Source organism: Rana temporaria, chromosome 2 (assembly GCF_905171775.1).
Source record: "Rana temporaria chromosome 2, aRanTem1.1, whole genome shotgun sequence".
NCBI classification, from domain to species: domain Eukaryota; kingdom Metazoa; phylum Chordata; class Amphibia; order Anura; family Ranidae; genus Rana; species Rana temporaria.
Genome location: NC_053490.1, coordinates 353,497,148 through 353,506,762, shown reverse-complemented (window position 1 = coordinate 353,506,762; position 9,615 = coordinate 353,497,148).

Here is a 9,615-nt window from a genome sequence, read left to right as displayed (position 1 = left end):
GGACCGGAGATAGCACCCGGTATACAGCCTCCCCTCCGCTCAAGAACCCGGAAGCACCGGGGGTGAGCACTTGCCTCACGACTTCTTCTTCTTCTTCCAGGTATGAAGAAAGAAAAAAATACGTGTGTTGGTGTTATTGGGGGCAGTTTATAGGGCAGGGACAGGTGGTCCCACTATGGGCAATCAATTAAATCTAACTTGTCTCACTGCTAGTTTAACTCTTTCTTCCTTTTGGGGTTAGGAGAAAGCTTAACCCGTTGTGTGCCGCCGTAGGACGACCAGGAAAAGGATGTTCTCATTGACTTCAATGTTAAAAAAAGTGTCTAAAAGCTTAATATTTTAAAAAGTATAAATAGTACAAAAAAAACTTGAAGAAGTCCCATCGTTAGCTGAACGAGATGAACATTTTAATAGTTGAATGGTCTCAATAGCTGAAAGTATGCAGAAGTTACGCAGAGCCAAAAAACATACGGAATAAAATTAAAAATAACTAGACAATGCATTTCCTGAGGAAAATGCGAGTGGGAATGCTGAATTGCTGAGCCCGCACCAAAGCCATTCACCATAACCACTACAGTATATTTAGGACATACAAGCAGTGTTCCTTCAGTACTTATAAAGCCTAATATCACACAGCTCCTTTCTCTATCTGCAATATAGAGAGTGTCCTGACTTGCCTGGTCGCCCCTCCCCCCTCCCCCCTCAAGAGGCTTTCTCCACATGAGGTGGGGGAGGAGGACTGCACTGAGGTAAGGAAAGCTGTTTAGGGAATCAAAATACCATTAGAAACGCTTTCATCCACACGCAAAATCAGTTATCGTAGCCTTCAAACAAAACGTAATAAATCCACAACCGTACATGCGATCGATACAGCGACTACACCATTTGAAACACAAGGCTTTTGTGAACGCATCGATATGAAATTTATGTTGATAAACTTAAAAATGTGGCCATGTCAGCGATTTAGAAAAGAGCGTCTTTGTGTGTTTTGCAGGAATTTTTTTTAGACTTTTTAACATGACGGTCAATGGGAGGGCGTTTGAGGCACTTGTCCTTTAGAAGCTCCTGGAACTAAAAGTCAAATGCCTATCACAAAACTGATCACATTGCCTGAAACCAGACAAAAATACCTACGTTTTGATATATAAATTGTGTATGACAAGTAGATCTTGTGGGCGTGAGAGCAATTTGTTCGCCCTTTTTTTAAAGATAATTTTTGTTTTCAAAGATCTCCACTCTAAAGGTCACATGACACACTCTAAACCTGCTCCATAGGATTACATTATAACCGATAAAAAAATCACTAAACGTAAATTGCGTTTTCACAAAAACCGTAAAAGATATCAATCTGAAAAGTCATGTTTGGATAGCTGAATATTTTGTGACCGCTTTAAAGTTTGTTTGGTGTCTGTAAGTGAAAGTATGAAGGAGCTGAAACTTTTGGCAGAACGTGTGTTTTGAAGCGGTAAAAAGCATGTTCTCATTGACTTCAATGTTAAAAAAAAGTGTCTAAAAGCTTAATATTTTAAAAAGTATAAATAGTACAAAAAAACTTGAAGAAGTCCCATCGTTAGCTGAACGAGATGAACATTTTAATAGTTGAATGGTCTCAATAGCTGAAAGTATGCAGAAGTTACGCAGAGCCAAAAAACGTACGGAATAATAAAATTAAAATTAAGAAGAAGAATAATAAAAAACGAATATCAATACTGGGAATGCTTATTAAGCATTCCCACTAATAACTAGAAAATGCATTTCCTGAGGAAAATGCGATGCGTGGGAATGCTGAATAGCTGAATTGCTGAGCCCGCGCCAAAGCCATTCACCATAACCACTACACTATCTTTAGGACATACAAGCAGTGTTCCTTCAGTACTTATAAAGCCTAATATCACACAGCTCCTTTCTCTATCTGCAATATAGAGAGTGTCTTGACTTGCCTGGTCGCCCTTCCCCCCTCAAGAGGCTTTCTCCACATGAGGTGGGGGAGGAGGACTGCACTGAGGTAAAAGGAAGCTATTTAGGGAATCAAAATACCATTAGAAACGCTTGAATCCACACACAAAATCAGTTATTGAAGCCTTCAAACAAAACTTAATAAATCCAAAACCGTACATGCGATCGATACAGCGACTTCACCGTTTGAAACACAAGGCTTTTGTGAACAAATTGGTATAAAATTTATGTTGATGAACTTAAAAATTTGGGCATGTCAGCGATTTAAAAAAGAGTGTCTTTGTGCGTTTTGCTGGGAATTTTTTTAGACGTTTTAACATTACAATCAATGACAGAAATTTTGGCGCTCTTGTCCTTTAGAAGCTCCACGAACTAAAAATGCGTATCACAAAAATGATCACATTGCCTGAAACCAGACAAAAATACCTATGTTTTGATATATAAATTGTGTATGACAAGTAGATCTTGTGGGCGTGAGAGCAATTTGTTTCCCCTTTTTTTAAAGATAATTTTTTTTCAATGATCTGTGCTGTAATGGTCACATGACACACTGTAAATCAGCTCCATAGGAACACATTATAACCGATTAAATTTTCTGAAAAAAAAAACACTAAACGTAAATTGCTTTTTCACAAAAACTATAAAATAATATCAATCTGAAAAGTTATAGCCGGATAGCTGAATATTTTGTGACCGCTTTAAAGTTTGTTTAGTGTCTGTAAGTGAAAGTATGAAGGAGCTGAAACTTTTGGCAGCGCGTGTGATTTGAAGCGGGAAAAAGGATGTTCTCATTGACTTCAATGTTAAAAAAAGTGTCTAAAAGCTTAATATTTTGGGCATGTCAGCGATTTAAAAAAGAGTGTCTTCGTGTGTTTTGCAGAAACATTTTAAAGACTTTTTAACATTACAGTCAATGACAGAAATGTTGTCGCTCTTGTCCTTTAGAAGCTCCTGGAACTAAAAGTCAAATGCCTATCACAAAACTGATCACATTGCCTGAAACCAGACAAAAATACCTACGTTTTGATATATAAATTGTGTATGACAAGTAGATCTTGTGGGCGTGAGAGCTATTTGTTTCCCCTTTTTTAAAGATAATTTTTTTCAATGATCTCCACTGTAAAGGTCACATGACACACTCTAAAACACCTTCCATAGGAATTCATTATAACCGATAAAATTTTCTGAAAAAATCACTAAACGTAAATTGCTTTTTCACAAAAACTATAAAAGATATCAATCTGAAAAGTCATAGCCGGATAGCTGAATATTTTGTGACCACTTTAAAGTTTGTTTGGTGTCTGTAAGTAAAAGTGTGAAGGAGCTGAAACTTTTGGCAGCGTGTGTGATTTGAAGCGGGAAAAAGGATGTTCTCATTGACTTCAATGTTAAAAAAAAGTTTCTAAAAGCTTAATATTTTAAAAAGTATAAATAGTACAAAAAAACTTGAAGAAGTACCATCGTTAGCTGAATGAGATGAACATTTTAATAGTTGAATGGTCTCAATAGCTGAAAGTATGCAGAAGTTACGCAGAGCCAAAAAACTTACGGAATAAAATTAAGAATAACTAGAAAATGCATTTCCTGAGGAAAATGCACGTGGGAATGCTGAATAGCTGAATTGCCGAGCCCGCACAAAAGCCATTCACCATAACCACTACAGTATCTTTAGGACATACAAGCAGTGTTCCTTCAGTACTTATAAAGCCTAATATCACACAGCTCCTTTCTCTATCTGCAATATAGAGAGTGTCTTGACTTGCCTGGTCGCCCCTCCTCCCTCAAGAGGCTTTCTCCACATGAGGTGGGGGAGGAGGACTGCACTGAGGTAAAAGAAAGCTATTTAGGGAATCAAAATACCATTAGAAACGCTTCAATCCACACACAAAATCAGTTATTGAAGCCTTCAAACAAACCTTAATAAATCCACAACCGTACATGCGATCGATACAGCGATTTCACCGTTTGAAACACAAGGCTTTTGTGAACTAATCGGTATAAAATTTATGTTGATAAACTTAAAAATGTGGGCATGTCAGCGATTTAAAAAAAGAGTGTCTTTGTGCGTTTTGCTGGGAATTTTTTTAGACGTTTTAACATGAGAGTCAATGACAGAAAATTTGGTACTCTTGTCCTTTAGAAGCTCCACGAACTAAAAATAAAATGCGTATCACAAAACTGATCACATTGCCTGAAACCAGACAAAAATACCTACGTTTTGATATATAAATTGTGTATGACAAGTAGATCTTGTGGGGGTGAGAGCAATTTGTTTCCCCTTTTTTTAAAGATAATTTTTTTTCAATGATCTCCACTCTAAAGGTCATATGACACACTCTAAAACTGTTCCATAGGATTACATTATAACCGATAACATTTTCTGAAAAATCACTAAACGTAAATTGCGTTTTCACAAAAACCGTAAAAGATATCAATCTGAAAAGTCATAGCCGGATAGCTGAATATTTTGTGACCGCTTTAAAGTTTGTTTGGTGTCTGTAAGTGAAAGTATGAAGGAGCTGAAACTTTTGGCACCGCGTGTGATTTGAAGCGGTAAAAAGGATGTTCTCATTGACTTCAATGTTAAAAAAAAGTTTCTAAAAGCTTAATATTTTAAAAAGTATAAATAGTACAAAAAACTTGAAGAAGTCCCATCGTTAGCTGAACGAGATGAACATTTTAATAGTTGAATGGTCTCAATAGCTGAAAGTATGCAGAAGTTAACCAGAGCCAAAAAACGTACGGAATAAAATTAAGAACTAGACAATGCATTTCCTGAGGAAAATGCGATGCGTGGGAATGCTGAATAGCTGAATTGCTGAGCCCGCACCAAAGCCATTCACCATAACCACTACACTATCTTTTGGACACACAGCTCTTTTCTCTATCTGCAAAGTAGAGAGTATTCTGACTTCCTCGTCGCCCCTTCCCCCTCAAGAGGTTTCCCCTCCCCCCTCAGGTCAGTGAGGAGGAATATTGCACTGAGGTAGAAAGCTATTTATGGAAAGAAATAGCATTACAAACGCTTTTAATTCACAGACCAAATACATGAATTAAGCCTTCAAACAAAACTTAATAAATCCACAACCGTACATGCGATCGATACAGGGACTTCACCGTTTGAAAGACACATCCCTTGTGAACGCATCGATATGAAATTTATGTTGATAAACTTAAAAATGTGGCCATGTCAGCGATTTAGAAAAGAGCATCTTTGTGTGTTTTGCAGGAACATTTTTTAGATTTTTTAACATGAGAGTCAATGAGAGAAAATTTCAGGGTCTTGTCATTTAGAAGCTCCAGGAACTAAAACTAAAATATGTATCACAAAACTGATCACATTGCCTGAAACCAGACAAAAATACCTACGTTTTGATATATAAATTGTGTATGACAAGTAGATCTTGTGGGCGTGAGAGCAATTTGTTTCCCCTTTTTTTAAAGATAATTTTCTTTTTCAATGATCTGTGCTGTAATGGTCACATGACACACTGTAAATCCCCTCCACAGGAATTCATTATAACCGATTACATTTTCTGAAAAAAACACTAAACGTAAATTGCGTTTTCACAAAAAACGTAAAAGATATCAATTTAAAAAGTCATAGCCGGATAGCTGAATATTTTGTGACCGCTTTAAAGTTTGTTTGGTGTCTGTAAGTGAAAGTATGAAAGAGCTGAAACTTTTGGCAGGACGTGTGATTTGAAGCGGTAAAAAGCATGTTCTCATTGACTTCAATGTTAAAAAAAAGTGTCTAAAAGCTTAATATTTTAAAAAGTATAAATAGTACAAAAAAACTTGAAGAAGTCCCATCGTTAGCTGAACGAGATGAACATTTTAATAGTTGAATGGTCTCAATAGCCGAAAGTATGCAGAAGTTACGCAGAGCCAAAAAACGTACGGAACTAGACAATGCATTTCCTGAGGAAAATGCGAGTGGGAATGCTGAATAGCTGAATTACTGAGCCCGCGCCAAAGCTATTCACCATAACCACTACACTATCTTTAGGACACACAGCTCCTTTCTCTATCTGCAAAGTAGAGAGTATCCTGACTTCCTGGTCGCCCCTCCCCCTCAAGAGGTTTCCCCTCCCCCCCAGGTCAGTGAGGAGGAATATTGCACTGAGGTAAGGAAAGCTATTTATGGAAAGAAATACCATTACAAACGCTTTTAATTCACAGACCAAATACATGAATTACGCCTTCAAACAAAATTTAATAAATCCACAACCGTACATGCGATCGATACAGCGACTTCACCGTTTGAAAGACACGGCCCTTGTGAACGCATCGATATGAATTTTATGTTGATAAACTTAAAATTGTGGCCATGCCAGCGATTTAGAAAAGAGCGTCTTTGTGTGTTTTGCAGGAACATTTTTAAAATTTTTAACATGAGAGTCAATGAGAGTGGTTTTGTCGCTCTTGTCCTTTAGAAGCTCCTGGAACTAAAAGTCAAATGCCTATCACAAAACTGATCACATTACCTGAAACCAGACAAAAATACCTACGTTTTGATATATAAATTGTGTATGACAAGTAGATCTTGTGGGCATGAGAGCAATTTGTTTCCCCTTTTTTTAAAGATAACTTTTTTTTCAATCATCTCCACTCTAAAGGTCACATGACACACTCTAAATCCCTTCCATAGGATTACATTATAACCGATTAAATTTTCTGAAAAAATCGCTAAACGTAAATTGCGTTTTCACAAAAACCGTAAAAGATATCAATCTGAAAAGTCATAGCCGGATACCTGAATATTTTGTGACCGCTTTAAAGTTTGTTTGGTGTCTGTAAGTGAAAGTATGAAGGAGCTGAAACTTTTGGCAGGGCATGTGATTTCAAAGGGAAGAAGGATGTTCTCATTGACTTCAATGTTAAAAAAAAGTGTCTAAAAGCTTAATATTTTAAAAAGTATAAATAGTACAAAAAAACTTGAAGAAGTCCCATCGTTAGCTGAACGAGACGAACATTTTAATAGTTGAATGGTCTCAATAGCTGAAAGTATGCCGAAGTTACGCAGAGCCAAAAAACGTACGGAAAAATAAAATTAAAATTAAAATTAAGAAGAATAATAAAAAACGAATATCAATACTGGGAATGCTTATTAAAGCATTCCCACTAATAATAAAAAACGAATATCAATACTGGGAATGCTTATTAAAGCATTCCCACTGATTAAAACTAGACAATGCATTTCCTGAGGAAAATGCGATGCGTGGGAATGCTGAATTGCTGAGCCCGCGCCAAAGCCATTCACCATAACCACTACACTATCTTTAGGAAACACAGCTCCTTTCTCTATCTGCAAAGTAGAGAGCGTCCTGACTTCCTGGTTGCCCCTCCCCCCTCAAGAGGTTTCCCCTCCCCCCCAGGTCAGTGAGGAGGAATATTGCACTGAGGTAGAAAGCCATTTATGGAAAGAAATACCATTACAAACGCCTTTTATTCACAGACCAAATACATGAATTAAGCCTTCAAACAAAACATAATAAATCCACAACCGTACATGCGATCGATACAGCGACTACACCGTTTGAAACACAAGGCTTTTGTGAACGCATCAATATGAAATTTATGTTGATAAACTTAAAAATGTGGCCATGTCAGCGATTTAGAAAAGAGTGTCTTTGTGTGTTTTGCAGGAACATTTTTTAGATTTTTTAACATGAGAGTCAATGAGAGAAGATTTCAGGCTGTTGTCCTTTAGAAGCTCCAGGAACTAAAACTAAAATACATATCACAAAACTGATCACATTGCCTGAAACCAGACAAAAATACCTACGTTTTTATATATAAATTGTGTATGACAAATAGATCTTGTGGGCGTGAGAGCAATTTGTTTCCCCTTTTTTTAAAGATAATTTTTGTGGATGATCTCCACTCTAAAGGTCACATGACACACTCTAAAACTGTTCCATAGGATTACATTATAACCGATAAAATATTCTGAAAAAATCACTAAACGTAAATTGCGTTTTCACAAAAAACGTAAAAGATATCAATCTGAAAAGTCATAGCCGGATAGCTGAATATTTTGTGACCGCTTTAAAGTTTGTTTGGTGTCTGTAAGTGAAAGTATGAAGGAGCTGAAACTTTTGGCAGGACGTGTGATTTGGAGCGGGAAAAAGGATGTTCTCATTGACTTCAATGTTAAAAAAGTGTCTAAAAGCTTAATATTTTAAAAAGTATAAATAGTACAAAAAAACTTGAAGAAGTCCCATCGTTAGCTGAACGAGACGAACATTTTAATAGTTGAATGGTCTCAATAGCTGAAAGTATGCAGAAGTTACGCAGAGCCAAAAAACGTAGGGAATAATAAGAATAACTAGAAAATGCATTTCCTGAGGAAAATGCGAGTGGGAATGCTGAATAGCTGAGCCCGCACCAAAGCCATTCACCATAACCACTACACTATCTTTAGGACACACAGCTCCTTTCTCTATCTGCAAAGTAGAGAGTATGCTGACTTCCTGGTCGCCCCTCCCCCCTCAAGAGGTTTCCCCTCCCCCCCAGGTCAGTGAGGAGGAATATTGCACTGAGGTAAGGAAAGCTATTTATGGAAAGAAATGCCATTACAAACGCTTTTTAATTCACAGACCAATACATGAATTACGCCTTCAAACAAAACGTAATAAATCCACAACCAGAAATGCGATCGATATAGCGACTTCACCGTTTGAAAGACACGGCCCTTGTGAACGCATCGATATGAAATTTATGTTGATAAACTTAAAATTGTGGCCATGGCAGCGATTTAGAAAAGAGCGTCTTTGTGTGTTTTGCAGGAACAGTTTTAAAATTTTTAACATGACGGTCAATGAGAGTGGTTTTGTCGCTCTTGTCCTTTAGAAGCTCCTGGAACTAAAACTAAAATACGTATCACAAAACTGATCACATTGCCTGAAACCAGACAAGCATACCTACGTTTTGATATATAAATTGTGTATGACAAGTAGATCTTGTGGGCGTGAGAGCAATTTGTTCCCCCTTTTTTTAAAGATAATATTTTTTGTGGATGATCTCCACTCTAAAGGTCACATGACACACTCTAAACCTGCTCCATAGGATTACATTATAACCGATAAAATAATCACTAAACGTAAATTGCGTTTTCACAAAAACCGTAAAAGATATCAATCTGAAAAGTCATGTTTGGATAGCTGAATATTTTGTGACCGCTTTAAAGTTTGTTTGGTGTCTGTAAGTGAAAGTATGAAGGAGCTGAAACTTTTGGCAGAACGTGTGTTTTGAAACGGTAAAAAGCATGTTCTCATTGACTTCAATGTTAAAAAAAAGTGTCTAAAAGCTTAATATTAATATAGTATAAATAGTACAAAAAAACTTGAAGAAGTCCCATCGTTAGCTGAACGAGACGAACATTTTAATAGTTGAATGGTCTCAATAGCTGAAAGTATGCAGAAGTTACGCAGAGCCAAAAAACGTACGGAATAATACAATTAAAATTAAGAAGAAGAATAATAAAAAAGGAATATCAATACTGGGAATGCTTATTAAGCATTCCCACTAATAAATTTACGGATATCAATACTGGGAATGCTTATTAAAGCATTCCCACTAATAATAAAAAACGAATATCAATACTGGGAATGCTTATTAAAGCATTCCCACTGAAAAACGAATATCAATACTGGG